The sequence below is a fragment of the Microtus ochrogaster genome, chromosome 6 (genome assembly GCF_000317375.1).
Source record: "Microtus ochrogaster isolate Prairie Vole_2 chromosome 6, MicOch1.0, whole genome shotgun sequence".
NCBI lineage: Eukaryota > Metazoa > Chordata > Mammalia > Rodentia > Cricetidae > Microtus > Microtus ochrogaster.
The window spans coordinates 22670105-22685128 of NC_022013.1; the positions used below are offsets into that span (position 1 = coordinate 22670105).

The 15024-nt window shown below is 49.3% G+C and overlaps 1 long non-coding RNA gene across 1 annotated transcript in view; it reads left to right on the forward strand.

Moving 5' to 3' along the window:
• LOC113456203 overlaps positions 1-8557 on the forward strand; it is a 52679-nt gene extending 44122 nt beyond the window's left edge. Inside the window, exon 3 of the long non-coding RNA XR_003377059.1 lies at positions 8227-8557. This is a non-coding gene — a long non-coding RNA (uncharacterized LOC113456203). The remainder of the gene's footprint in view (positions 1-8226) is intronic.
• The last annotated feature ends 6467 nt before the right edge of the window (positions 8558-15024 follow it).

A 15024-nucleotide genomic window follows, 5' to 3' on the forward strand; every position in this document is an offset into this window, starting at 1 on the left:
TGTGAGCCACCATGTGGTTGCTGGGAATTGAACTCAGGACCTTTGGAAGAGCAGGCAATGCTCTTAACCTCTGAGCCATCTCTCCAGCCCCTAATTATTTTTTATAATAAGTAATTAGCTTTTGTAAGATTAGGATTCAAACTTAGTTCCAAATCAGTTAGTGTTTTCAACACTATCTGAAGGTGTAAGTCACAAACAATGCCACAGCAGTTTGGAATTATGATTAATAGGGTGGTATTTATTTAAAGGGGAAAAAACTTACAGATAACAGTCCCAGACAACAGCCCTCTGCGCAATCAGGAAAAGAGTCTAGTCACCAGAAACGAAGCAGGAAGTGAAGAGAACGAGAAGAGAAATAGCCGCTTTTTTAAAGGGAGAGAGATCATGCCCCAATGGGCTGGTATCTCAGCAGCTATAGGCTGGAGGAGCGGAAGGACCTCCCGCAACAACTATCACTTAGAAATGTGTGCTGTAGGCCCAGTAGAATTTAGCGGGAAACTCAGCAGCCATTGAAGCCCCCAGTTAAAGCCAGCAATAAGAGCTAGTTCCTTAGCTTTGCATAACCAGCACCTGCCTATCAGAGCACCTGGGCTTCGTCCTATCAGACAGTTCTTACAGACCTCTGCACATTACCAAAGTCAGAGTCTTTGTTTCGAGGCAAGACGGACTGTAAGATGCCATCTTTTCTCTAGAGCTCCCTGTGGGACCAGCATTTCTGAAGTCCTTCACCCTCCTCTCAATTTATTTTTATTTTTGTCCTTTCTCCATCATTTTTCTACTTTTGTGCTTTGGATCCCGTACTTTAGGAGCCTGCTTCTGTTGGGACATTTTGAGGTTTCCGTTAGCTCTGCAGGCAATGAAAATCACATGCATAGTTGTAGATACCTATGGCTATCTAGAAACCGTTTCATGTAACATTCTGGCAATGCCTGGCAGCAGAAGTCCTCTTTCTTCATGTGTGTGTAAAAATAATGAAGAGGAAGTAACCCATGAGTTGGAAGAAGATGCTTTCTGGACCCAGTGACAGACTTCAGCTGGGCCTGTGTGCTTTACCAGAAAGAAAATACCAAAAACATCTTATTTTTTGTGCTTATAGTTGTGGCCCTAACTCATTAGCTTTTTTGATCTTTTATCTGGAATAATACAGATGTTTGCCATCTTCTTCTATCCAAACCCTGGCCAGATCCTCTCATGATGTTAAACCTCTGCTGGTCCTTCTAAGATACATTTTAATCAGAAGGCCCAACAGAGGTGCTGAAGAGATGGTTCAGTGGTTAAGAGCACTGGTTGCTCTTCCACAGGTTCTGAGTTCAATTCCCAGCAACCATGTGGTGGCTCACAACCATCTATAATGAGATCTGAGCCCCTCTTCTGACCTGCAGGCATCCATGCAACAGAACCCTGTATATATAATAAATAAATTATTTTTTTTTTAAAGGAAGAAGACCCGACAGGGATGCTGATCCCTGCTAGTGACTGTCAGGTTGGCATCAAAGTCTGGTCAGAGAGGCAAGTAGCCCTAAGTCAGGAGATGGCCTGGGCTGATTTTTTTTCCTATAAGACAGTTTATTTTAATCTACTCTCTTAATTAGTTTTGCTTTTGGCAGCATTTGTACTGACTGTTTAAAAATGGATTGTTTTTAGATTTTCTCCTCTTTTTAAAGTGTAGACTAGAACTGGCAGAATTATTGGAGGAAGTTGTGCATATGTCAAACGACAGTGTCTCCACTTTGATAAAGGCAGACTCAATGAATTTGAGGACATTTAATCCATGACATTTGCAATAAAGTTGACATCCAGAAGACCTGTCATTTAGTTTCTTTTTAAGAGCAAATAGCTACTGACCATAGTAAATAAAACTTCATTTTATGTCTTTGATCATTATAGTCTTCTAGTGTTGTTTCACGACTTTTTCAAACAAGAGTTGAATCCAAGTCATGTATACAGTGTGTTGTAGTAAACTGAAATTACCCATGCATAGATTTTTAATTATTAACACTTTTTTTGTTATAAGTTTTAAGCTAACCTTTTGTATAGACTTTATCTTTAGCCACACCCAATCTGTAAATATTGGGGTACAGAAGTTCATATAATGGTTTTATAAATCTTGAGATAAGTTTATATTTTAACAAAAGTCGAGTGAAATCAATAGTCTATTTTTAAAAGGATTTATTTCTTCCGTGTACAGTGTTCTGTCTGCATATGTTTCTGCTAGCCAGAAGAGGGCAGCAGAATTCATAGATGGTTGTGAGCCTCCATACGGTTTCTGGGAATCGAACTCAGGACCTCTGGAAGAACTGCCAATGCTCTTAACCTCTGGACCATCTCTCCAGCCCCCAACAGTCTGTTTTTTGTTTTGTTTTGTTTTGCTGTCTTTTTGTCACAAAATCAGGTAGCTCACCTGTCAGACAGACAGAAAATTTTTAAATAAGCATGTTTAGGTCTAGAGAAGGGGGAGCCATCATCCAACTCCAGAGTCAGTTTTTTAATAAAACAGAAGAGCATAAGACAATATTAAATATTATCCATATCTAAAAATTGAATTCAGTGGCCTGGGGAAGCAGCCTGAGAATAGAGAAGGAGGCTCAGGGATAGAAGTTCCAGACCCTGGTTGTTGAAGCAGTCATGGCGAGCAGCCAATCCCTCACCACGCTCGACGGTTGCTAGTTGGTTTTCTCCGGCGGGGTCCACTCTCCCTACCACACTTTTGGGCTGCAATGGTTTTTTTCTCTGCTTTGTTGCAGCCCTTTGGTGCTTTCTGCTGCCCACCTTCCTGCCTTCCACGTTGTGGCATTTTATCCCAGCCAGCACCTAGCAGCACATTCAGGAAGGGAAGGCAGAACAACACAAAGTTTTTGGACTCCTGCAGCTGTGGCTGTAGCAGATTTAAAGAAACAGACGCAGAAAAAAAGAAAAAAAACCAATAAACATAGAATAGAGAACATTCACATAGTCAAAAGAGACAGGTCGGAAACAAAGTCGCAGTGGCCACCTTGACTGTTTAAACAGACCCGACTGATTTCCATCTCACGTCTCAGTGTCCAAGAGCCAGGCAGGCAGAGTGACTTTTTACTCATGTCCTAGGCAGGAGACAAACAAAGCACAGAACAAAACACAGGGCATCAAGAAACAGGCACCAAAAAAACAACAAATGATTGTATAAAACAAAAACAAAACCTGATGGGCAGTACAATGTCTTGCTGGTGCCCTGGACAGGGGTTTATGTATCTCATCAGGTACCTCTCTGCCCTTAAGATGGATCCCATCAGAAATAGTACCAGACATTATACAAGGAGACACCTCCCATGACTGCCAACGGAGGCCTCCTCAGACAGCTGCTGCTGGCCTCCTTCTGTTGGGGCAGTTTGCACCACAACTATCCACCAAACCAAAAGCATGCCTTGGAGCCCTAGAACATCTGAACTTCCTAAGGCAGCATTCTGGTCCTGGGTTCCTGGAGTGAAGGTCTGGCCTCAGAATCTGGGTTGGGGTCTTGCTCTTGCTGGGACTTCCAGTTGCTATCCCACTGAACAAGAGTAAAGATCTTTACCCAAATTCTTTGGTCAAATTAGGCAAGCTTTATTTTCTGTCAGACAGGGTGTCTTAGTTAGGGTTTCTATGCTGCGATGAAACACCATGACCAAAAAGCAAGTTGGGTTAGAAAGGGTTTATTTGGCTTATATTTCCTTCAGTGATGCTGAAGGAAGTCAGGACAGGATCCTGGAGGCAAGAAATGATGCAGAGGCAGAGGAAGGTGATTGCTGGCTTGCTTCCCCTGGCTTGCTCAGTCCACCTTCTTATAGAACCCAGGACCAGCAGCCCAGGGATGGCAGCATCCACCATGGACTGGGCCCTTCCCCAATAATCACCTTACAGCTCGATCTCATTGAGGCATTTCCTCAACTGAGGCTCCTGCACCTGATGATTCTAGCTTGTGTCAAGCTGACACACAAAACCAGCCAGTACACAGGGCTATCTCCTTAAAACAGAGTTTTGAGAAAATTGCATCAAACACAGGAAAAGGTAGGATTTATATAGTTGCTCCTCTCCCCCCAGCAAAATTGCAAGACTGGGGGTGTTCAAGGGTTGGGCTATTTCCAGAGAGATTTTGGTTATATAGAAGCTTGGCTGAACATCTAAAAATTATTTAGCAGAACATCTTATCAGGGTGAAGGTCAGGGTATAGAGTATGGCAAATTCTAGAAAATGGGTCAAATCCAAGTTTGACAGAAAACAGGAATGAACTTAATTTTTGACCTTGCTAACAAGATGGTTTTTAGCTTTCTTTCTTTTCTTCTCTTTTCTTTTCTTTTCTTTTCTTTCCTTTTCTTTTTTTTATTTTATTTTTATTTTTTTTTATTTTTGAGACAGGGTTTCTCTGTAGCTTTTGGTTCCTGTCCTGGAACTAGCTCTTGTAGACCAGGCTGGCCTAGAACTCAAAGAGATCCGCCTGCCTCTGCCTCCCAAGTGCTGGGATTAAAGGCGTGTGCCACCACCGCCCTGCTCACAAGATGGTTTTTAATCTCAAAATGGAGTCAGGCTGGTCCATCAGTCAGTCAATCAGCGTGATGGTGAGACTTCCTTTAGTACACAGATGAAGGGTGAGAAGTTGCCTGGTTTTAACCAAAAGTGGAGTTTGTCCAGCAAGTCAATGGATGAAAAGACGCATGAAATAAATCCTGTGAGATGGAAGGGGAGTTAGAAGGGACGCACCCAAGGAATGCAGTAGGAGGAAGGTGGGGTTGGGGAAGGGCAGTGTTGAAAATGCAGAGGATGGTAGGAGCATCAGCTGCTTTTGGTCATGTGATGAATGGCCAAGATGGCAGCGAAGCAGGTGTCTAACGTCCGCCTAAGTCCGATGCTGGAGGAAGTCCACAAATGGCTCAGACCTATGTCACTGTTCACCACACTTCAGCCTCTATGGGAGGAATATCTTCAGTGGTCAGGCAGAGACCAGCGTGGGGGAGAAAAAGGAGAATGCTAAGGCCAGAGTTTAAGGCCAGTGCTGGAGGGCACTTTAGGAAGGGATAGGCAGTGGAAGATAGAGTTTGATGGGCAGCTGTTAAAGAGAGGTGTGCAGCTTCTGGAGGATGACTGTGGAGGACATGGGAACGGATAGGGCTGTGAGAAGAGACGTGGCGTGTCTTGTCCTGACACTGTTGTTGAGCGAGGTGGCTATGACAGCGGCTCGACCTGGGTTTAGACCTCAGCATAGGGAAGAAATCAAAACTAAAGTACAGTCCAAAGCTAGCTGGCAGGTGTGAAGACACCGAAAAGCTGAATAAAACTTATTTGTGCACTTTGTATAAGAGCTGTGCCGGATACATGGTGCATGCACTAAGTGTGCCTGTGTATAGATAGTGATGTCTTACAGGCAAGGCCTTGGCACTGTTGGAACAAGCCCCAGCCCCAGGAAGAGTACACAGTGACTTCCCAGAATCCTGTGGGTGATGATAATCCCAAAATACCTCTGTCTGCCTAACATGGAAAAAAATCTGTACCTGTCTCTTTCATAAAAGTCACAAATGCTTTCAAGACTGATTGGAGGCTGGGGTCTGGTTGGGTTTTGCCTTAATTGGGACAAGGTGAACAGGAGGCAAAAAACAAAAACAAAAACAAAACAAAACAAAACAGCAAAACAGGTGAGGACGTGACCTTCTCAGTGCTGGGACTGAAGTCCCTCCCTGTCTGCCGACCAGACTCAGCCCACGGTAAAACAACGCAGCCTCAACACAGACTTTCTTCTGGAAACTTGCTGAGAAAGAAGACATTTCCTTTATTCTGGATGATAGCTATTCCAGCCCTGGGTCGCTGACATGTTCATCTACCTACCTGCCTGTCTACCTACCTATCTCCTCTCTCTCTAAATATATGTGTGTGTGTGTGTATGTGTGTATATGTATATATGTGTGTATATGTGTGTATATATGTATGTATATACATGTATATATGCTATATTTGCATTCAGGAGGCAGAGGCAGATGGATCTCTGTGAGTTTAAGGCCAGCTTGGTCTACAGAGCAAGTTCCAGGACAGCCAGGACTACACAGAGAAAAACCTTGAAAAACAAACCAACTGACAAACAAAAAAGATAGAGTCTCATTCTATAGCCCGGGCCTAGAATTCATGACCTTCCTGCTTTCACCTCTCAAATGCTACAATTACATTGCTGTCCCTGGCAGCTCTCCAGAAGGAATATTCTATTTGGTGTGTGTGTGTGGTGTGTGTGGTATATGTGTGTGTGTGTGCGTGTGAGAGAGAGAGCACGCATGTTCGTTGTACACACATACGGAGGCCAGAGGTCAATGTAGGCATCTCCCTCTACAACTCTTCCCCTTAGTTTCTGGAAATAGGGTCTCTCACTGAACTCACTGATTGCCTAGACTGCATGGCTTCCCAGCAAGTCCCCAGGACCATCCTGTCTCCGCCTCCCAGAACTGGGTGCGGCAATCCTTCCCCTGCCTACCTACGATGTGGGTGCTGAGGATTATTCCTTCCTCCCCACAGTACCGGGCTGTAGGTGGTTCTTGTCATGTCTGGCTTTTTACACAGGTTCTAGGACTTGAACTCGGGACCTTGAGATTGTCTCGCAAGTTCTCTCACCCTCCGGGCCATCTTCCCAGCTCCCCTGTACTCAGTTTAATTTCTACTTTTGTAGTCTCTTCCATCATATCTGCCTCCCTCCTTCAGATCATGATGGACTTTCCCTTCTCAAGATGTGTCTTTTCTATCACAACCCTCCCCCACGCCATTAGCCCCCAGTCCAAAGCGTTCCTCTGAGAGGCCTCTGGTGTTACCTCTGATGTTATGCCCCAGTGTCTGAGGTGACCTGGCCTGGTCTTCGTGTAGCTGAGAAAGTGTCTCTTTGTGCTGGCTGATGAATGGCTGCCCTGTCCTGGCCCGGGACCCAATACCTGCAGGGTAACAGGAGAAGGTGCCCTCCCTCCTTAGGTTCGCACCTGCGGCTCTCGGCTTTTCTTGGGGACCAGAGCTGCCAGGCAAGAAACTGGCTCACAAGCTTGAGAAGCACAGCAAAGTTTCCAGACCCGAATGCTCCTGTCCAGCCTCTCTGGACACAAGGACCAGTGCAGGGTGGGGTGGGGTGGCCCAGACCTCATCACTCTGTTGTACCCTGACTCACCTGTTCCCTGGAGGGATTTGGGTCTCTCAATAGAGCAGCATCGCCGGGCGGTGGTGGCGCACGCCTTTAGTCCCAGCACTAGGGAGGCAGAGGCAGGAGGATCTCTGTGAGTTCGAGACCAGCCTGGTCTACAGAGCTAGTTCCAGGACAAGCTCCAAAACCACAGAGAAACCCTGTCTCAAAAAATCAAAAAAAAAAAAAAATAGAGCAGCATCTATGCAGTACTGTTTCCCTCTGAGGCCCAGGGCTGCATTACAGAGATTCTAGGTTTGAAAATATCTGAACTGGCTCACCATCTAGACCTGTGCTTGGGTTGTGTGCAAACTCCTTGGTAGCATCCACTTTCTGAGAGACATCGATTTTCCTCAATGGCTCACCTTGGCATTTCAAAAGACAAAACCCCACCTGGTTCAGCAAAGGGGCATGGAATACTCACTTAGTGCTGCCGTCACGTTGTTTTACTGTCTCACCAAAATGCTGCATTATTTATTTTGCACAGGTAACACAGGCATAGCCTTACCACTACTAAATAATAAGCCATAAAATATAGGCACCGCCCGCAGCCAGTTCTTCCCAGAAGTAACGGCTGTTTCCAATCGATAGTTTGTGTGTTTTTCCATAGATACTTCACACATGTTACAACCTCATTCTTCATGAGAACCTCCCACATACTGTGAGTACCGCTGGGTCAATGAAGGAATGAACTACGGTTCAGAAAGGCTAAGTGAAGAGTATGTAGGCACAGCGGCAAATCCAAAGTTCAAAGTTCATCCAGTGACCACAACACCTTGCTCCTAAATTTATTCCTGAATTATCCCCTTTCTTTCAGGGCAGACTAGATTCAGGTCCTCCGGAAGGGGTGAAAAAGGATGTTCGGAGCCCTGTCCCAGGTGCTGAAGGCTCTGGAAGAGGCAGAGAACCCCTTATTCCCAGTGCTCCTCAGGCCCACTGACAGTAGCAGGGCTGGATGCTGAGCGCTACTAGAATGATAGCGGAAAGCCACAAACTCTGTAGGGCACTAAATCTATGTGTGGTACCAGATGGGCCATTCTCTCTTGTTGACTCAGTTTCTCATCTATCTGCAGGACAGCGATGGAGTCACAGGACTGATGTTAAAAACCCAGACATGATAAAGGTGGAAACTGAGCAAACAATCCCAGCTCACGGAAAGGGGTCCAGTGCGTAGCAGCTTTCCCGTGTGATGGCCCGGTGTTACCAGATGAAGTGATGTGAGCATCTAGGACTCCTGGATTAGCAAGCATCTGGTTGGCTCAGTTGCAGCAGACAACAGTTGGGTATGGTCCGTGTTGAAAGCTCGCAGCACCAGAGTGAGCCTCTGAGAGTCAGTTTGCAGATCCTGGAGATTAACTCTAAGGACCACTCCCTCTGCATGTCCCGTCTATATGATGGGCATCTGGTTGCCTTTGAATGAGCAGTTACCAGCAGCTCACGAACCTACAAATCCCCCTGCTTAGAGCGCTCTCTTTTCCTGCCTCACCCCATCTTTCATCCTTTTTAGCTCTCCTTTCTCAGAGAAACCTTTCTGGGCTCATTTCACACACACACACACACACACACACACTTCCTAATTAGCTCTGTCACACCAATGGCCATGTTGCCGCTAGACTGTGTGTTCCAGAGAACTGGACACCAGTATATCCTCAGTGCTTTCTCCAGAACTTGGCATGTAAAACATGCTAAATCATTTGTTGCATGGATGACTGAAGTGAATCATTCCTGGTTTTTTTTTTTGGGGGGGGGGTCAGACCTTGCTGGAACACAAGACGGGCACCACCTCCTCGGCTAGACTTTGCCTCCTCTCAATCTTGCTTCTTGGCTTGGCACTCCTCCCTAGTGGATGTCACCACACAGGATGGCCCTGGATGTGGTTTGCTAAATAAATGAATGGATTCTTTGCAAGGAGCTCTTAGAGACATTTCTTAAGCAGGCAGTTTTAAATTCTCTTCCCTGGAGGGTCAGAGGCAGGCCCAGGAAGTGTGCACTTAGACTGGGTAGCAGGGCAATCTCTCTCTCTCTCTCTCTCTCTCTCTCTCTCTCTCCCTCTCCCTCTCCCTCTCCCTCTCCCTCTCTCTCCTCATTGTTGCCTGTGGGAACGGAGGTCAGGGCCCAGGTCACGGAAACGCTGTAAACCCTCTGTGGTTGTGATGGGTGAGTCCCACGTGTTGGTCCCCCAGCCACCCTGCACTTTCTCCTTCGGAGTGGGTGTGAAGGCAAAGAGGAGAGATACCGAGGCATCTTTTTCCCCAGTCTCCTGTCCCCAAGACACCAGACAGATTGGGAAGGGAGTAGGGCTCAGGCTAGTTCGGAGGAGGGATGGCGCGGCCAGACGGCTGGTGTCCTCTGGTGTCTGGAGCCCAGCCCTGGGCTCTCAGCCCCCGCGAAGGGAGGCGAGCCGGAGCTGTGCAGTGAATGCAAAGAGCTGGGCGAGCTCCCAGCCGGGCGCCGCCGACGGCGTCCTCAACCACGGCCCAATGAGAAGACAGCAGATAATTTATTCTCTAATCCCGGTTCGGGTGCCGGGCGCGGGCGAGTGGCGTGGACTGGGGGTGGGGTGGTCCCCTCGTCCTCTCTACCGCTCCCGCGGCCACCCCTCCCCCGCCCGCGGGCTCGGCCGCGCACACACACATTTCCTGACAATTAGCGAGCACACCTTGGCCGCGCGGCCTCCGGCTGCGCCGCAGCTTTTGTCTCCCGCCCGCCGGGCGCAAAGTTGCCGCTGCGCCGCGCTGCTCCGGCTGCCAGCCGCCCGCCGCCGTCGGGGGGCGTGGAGGGCGGGTGGGCCGGCCGCCGGCCCGGGGCTAGGGGGCCGCAAAAGAGAGGCGGAAGAAAAGTAAGGCAGCGCTGGCCCCTTCCTTTGTTACAGCCTGAGTGTGAGCGGGCGTGAGCGCGCGCAGGAGTGTCGATGCGCGCCAGGCGGTGCGTGTGAGTGCGTGTGTGCGCGCGCGTGTGCAAGGGTGCGCGTGTGTGTGCGGGTCGGGACCCAAAGGCGCGAGGCGGCAGCGCGGACAGAGAGAGGACCGGCTTCGCGGTCTTTCTCGCCCGCGCAGAACTCGGGCGTGCGGGCAGGTAGCTGGCTCGCTCCGGCTCTTCCCGGGACTCAGCTCGCCGCTGCTCTCAGATGGAAACCCCACCCCGGCCGGGACCCCGCGATCTGAGGGGCGAGGACCGGAGGGAGCGGCCCGCGAGGGTTTGCCCCGCCGCAGGGGGTGCCGGAGGTGCGGCTAATGCCGAGAGGAGCCGGCGACGGTCCCCGCGAGCCCCGGAGGGCGCGAGGCTGGGGAGGTGGTTTTTGGGGCCAAGGAGCGAGAGGGAGGGGGCGGGGGAGAGACGAAGTCTGTCTAAATGCCAGTTCCCTGAAGTTCAGCGCGTCGGTTGTCATTTCATCCCTTAATGCATATTTATGCCATGCCGAAATAGGCTTCATAATTAACTCCTGGAGTCATCCGCAGAGGTTAAAGGGACCCCGAAGATTTATGCATTGATTGGGTACCCGGTGGTGTGTGTGTGTGTGTGTGTGTGTGTGTGTGTGTGTGTGTGTGTGTGTACGCGCGCGCCCCGTGTCAACCCATTGAGAAGAATAATTATTTTCCTACGCTGGAAGCTACAGCCGAGAATCAGACGAGGAGGGAAGAGAGAGGTTGGAGAGGGAGAGGGAAAGAGGGAGACGGGAGACAAAGGAAGTGAGTACAAGAGAGGATCCGGCTCAGCATCCGAACTGTGAGTACTGAGCGGAAAACAGGCAGAAAGTGCTGGGAGTCAGCGACCCCTCTGCGGGCCGGGTTGGGGGCCGGGAACCGCCGAGGACTGGCGTCTCTGCTTTGGGTTGGGCGGGCCCCTCCACCTCCGGCAGGCTCACCTGAAAGCCAGATCTGACCCGCTGCCGCCTGTGCCAACCACTGCCCTAGCTAGGCAAAAAGGAAGCCCCCCACCCAGGTTCCATTGCCTTTGTTCCTTCTGAAGGATTTCACAGTTAGTGGGGCTTCAGGAGGGAAGGTGAGGGAGCTCGCCCTCTAAAGCTGAGTCTACCTCCCGTGGCTGAGTGAAAGCCACTCTTGAGTGCTTCCCTCTTCTCCTTCGCTGCGTGGTGGAATGCGACGAAGAAGGGGCTGAAACTGAGGCAGGGACCGGGACGTTGTAGCACCTGTGCATTTGTTTGGCACATAGAACGGAGAAGCAGCGGTGCATGGTACCCCAGGAGCAGAGAGAGGTCCTGGAAGCCCTTGTGAAGGAGGCCGGGAGGAGCCATGTCCAGTGCAAAACCACCAACTCCAGCAAATGTGAGGCAATCATGTACCCGGGAGGAGGGGGACACTAGCTACTTCATTCTCCCTCCAACCCTTTCCAGTCATTGTGGTAGAACTGGGACCTCTGAGCCCTGAGCTTCTGCCCACCCCTAGTACCCCTTAGGGGCCCTTAACCTAACAAGGGCCGGAGAGAAGCCACCTAGAAGGAGGAACCCTGGTAGAGGCCCGGCAAAGCAGCCTTGAGATGATCAGATACTCCCCTTCATGTAAAAGGGTCTCTGACCACGGATAGTGCCCCTAAAGGAAGGCCCTTGCCTCTCCGGAGTCGGTCAGGAGAGGGCGCCTAGGGCCCAGAGGGAGAGCCCTTCTTTCTAAGCAACATTCCACAGCCTTCCTCTGGGAGCACCGGTGTTCGGGCCCCAGTCTGATTTAATTTTCCCTGATAAATTTTCCAAGGTACTTTCCTCTGTCGGTGAACAACTTAGTTCAGGGCTAACTTAGCAGCGGAAGTCAGCTCCTTGGTGACTGGGTTCTGCATTGAGAGAAAGGGATTGTCCTCCAGGAGGTACCCATGGTGCCAGTTTGGGGACTTAGACCTTCAAGGGTGCCCCGGCTGAGGTACAAGGCTGGAAATAGCTTTTACTTTTCAAATTGTCCAGTTTTATCAAGGCTCTCACAGATGCAGGCTCTTATATTCACCCACCTCAGGTTTCCTTCAAGGGGGGGGGGGGGTTACTGGGTGCTTCCTCTTGCCTCTACACTCTTGCTATGCATTCAAAGATATGACTATCTGGCAGGCAGGCTTCAGAAGTGGGGTCATTCTCCTCGGAGCAGGATGAGGACACAGAGAATTGAGAGTAGGTCAAGTCTAGCCTGTCCCAAGCTTGGAGTCATGGCATCAAACTGATTGATGAAGACCTAGGGCAGCTCTGACTTAAAGCACAGTGTCTTGTCCCTCATCGATACGAGCATGAGTCCTATCCAAGGGTCTACACAGTGTTTGACTATTGGATATCCTTGATGCACAGTCACTGAAGGAGTAGCTGTCCCCATACACCTCATCATCTTTGCAGATGAGGGGATGTGACCGAAAGGGGAGGACAAGGCCTGTGCAGATGTGAGAACTGTTTGATATTATACATGATATTCTTAGGCAAACTGCATGCAAATTTGCCAATGGCCCATTGTCATATTTTTCTTTAACAGCGTGATTGACTGAGAACCAAATCTGTAGCCTGGGTCCTATACTTGGGAGCTTGAATTCTGGTGACATAAGCTCATACTTAAATCTTCCTTCTAAAGTCCGGCCAACAGGCTTAGTAGGGGTTGGAGGCCTGGTGGTACCAAGACTGGAGAGACCTGTCCCCCCACCTTCCACCTTGGCTGTTTCCTTAGTTTCTCTACTATGATTTGCCTGAGGCTGTTACCAGGCTGCTGTTGCCTCCCTCCTCCTCCTCCTCCTCTTCCTCCTCCTCCTCTTCTTTCTCTTCCTCTTCATCATCCTCTTCGTCCTTCTCCAAGAGCCCAAGGACCTGCTAGGTTAGAAGCTGCTTCTCATTGCCTGGAAATGTTCAGAAAAGGTCAACTGGAGAAGCCCCTGGGCAAAAGAAAATTCCTGCCTGACTTCACTGTGGTTTCCTGTTCAATGGAGGAGCATCCACCTCCTCTAGGGGGGCTCTCAAACTGCTAAATGAGAGAGAGCCTGAGCTGTTCATGCTTTGGGGGTAGAAATGGAAGGTGTGCAGGGCGGACTCAAACCATGGGAAAGGCTACCTAGTCTAGGCCTAGAAAGAGGGAGGCCATCTCGTTCTCTGTGGCAAGCCCACTCCTGGTCTGGTTCTGGTCTGGGGGACAGTGTATTGGAGTCAGCAGGTTCTTCAGAACCTAGCTGTCTGGGTCAGTACTGATCCATCCCAAACACACTTCCAAATTGGGAGGTCTATTTGGAGCAGAGACAACAGATTGAATCTCTTGAGGCTCCTTTGAACCTACAGCAGTGCCTCCCACCATGATGGGTGGAATTGGAGTGCTATACAGCTCGTCATCACATCCCACAGCCTAGAACCTACGAGCAGACAGTTGGTGGGAGTAAGTGCCTTAATATCTATCATCCCAATGTCCCCTCGCTCTGCCACCGTGAGCGGAGACAGGTCTCCCGGGCTCAAAGTAGCCCCAAAAGACACATAGGTAGAGAAGAATCTCTGAGAGTCAGCTAGTCCCATTGTGAATTTATGAATCAGTCAGTTCCATTGTGGACTCATGCATCTTTGATGGGATCATAGGTTTGGTTAATTGAATTTATTAAAGATTTCCACACAAGCATCCCATTTAGTATGTTACTCCTGGGTGTCCAGTGTAGATCTGGAGAACGGTTGTGTACATGCGCTTGGTCTTCTCTAGGAACGTTGGTGGCATCTACTGTCCTTGGGCTAAGCCCAGTCTGTCGCTGACCCTTCTCTCTTTGGAGAGCTGATGTTTTATTGGCATGTCCCCACCTCTGTCCTTTGAGAGGCCTGCCCTCCTTGGCTTACCTTTAGCTGGAACCATTGTCAATCTGGAAGACCCAGAAGTAGCCTGAGGCCCTGGAAGGGAAGTGTTTTGAGAGGGAATTCCTAAAAAGTTAGCATTCTTCCTGTGCAACAGGCTTCATTCTCGCCTGACCTGGCTTCTCGAGTTTGTGCAGAGTTCATGAGGAAAGGCATCTCAGCTGCTCTCAGTGTCTGCTTTCCCAATAGGCAGTGGACTTCTGAGGGAATGGCTGGAGGTCAGGATGCTTTAACCTGTATGCTGGGCCCTCCTCCTCACCTCAGTCTGCACAGGTCTCTCGTTCTTCTGTTTCCCTAGCTCTCCCCAGTGCCGCTTCAGCCCTGGGCTTGTCCGCTTCCCATACTTTCATGTGTTTTCCTCTTTTCCCCTCTCCTTTTACCCCTTTCCCTATTCCCCATCACACACCCCTCTAGCAAAAGAAAAAGTCCCAAGAAAGCCTCAGTTTTCCTAACTGTGACCATAATGTTAACAATACTAGACATGAGCCGGGTGGTGGCGCACGCCTTCAATCCCAGCACTCGGGAGGCAGAGGAAGGAGGATCTCTGTGAGTTCGAGGCCAGCCTGGTCTACAAGAGCTAGTTCCAGGACAGGCTCCAAAGCTACAGAGAAACCCTGCCACAGAAAAGAAAAAAAGAAGAAAAGAAAGAAAGAAAGAAAGAAAGGAAGAAAGAAAGAAAGAAAGAAAGAAAGAAAGAAAGAAAGAAAAAACTCAGACATAATTAATTGCGGGTGCATGCACTCGAGTTTCCACTCAAAAAAGTTAAGTTCCTTTTATTTGTGGAAGATGTTCTAATATTTCCATGAACCTCCATCCCCTTCAGTTTCTCTCAGTGTCTCTGTTCTGACTCTACCCTTTCCCCATCCATCCTGCCCCCTGCCCTTGGCCCCCATCTCCTTCTTCTTGACTCCCTTCTTTGGGCCCCGACCCACCCTCCCCCAGCACCTGCTACAGACCTGGGGTTACACTGACAAGGGCAGGGCAAAGCCCATGGCAGTCTTGGCTTCTCATTAAGGCCCAAGAATGTGTGGAGTCATGAGGGACAATGAGAGCCAGCAGAAGGAAGAATGGG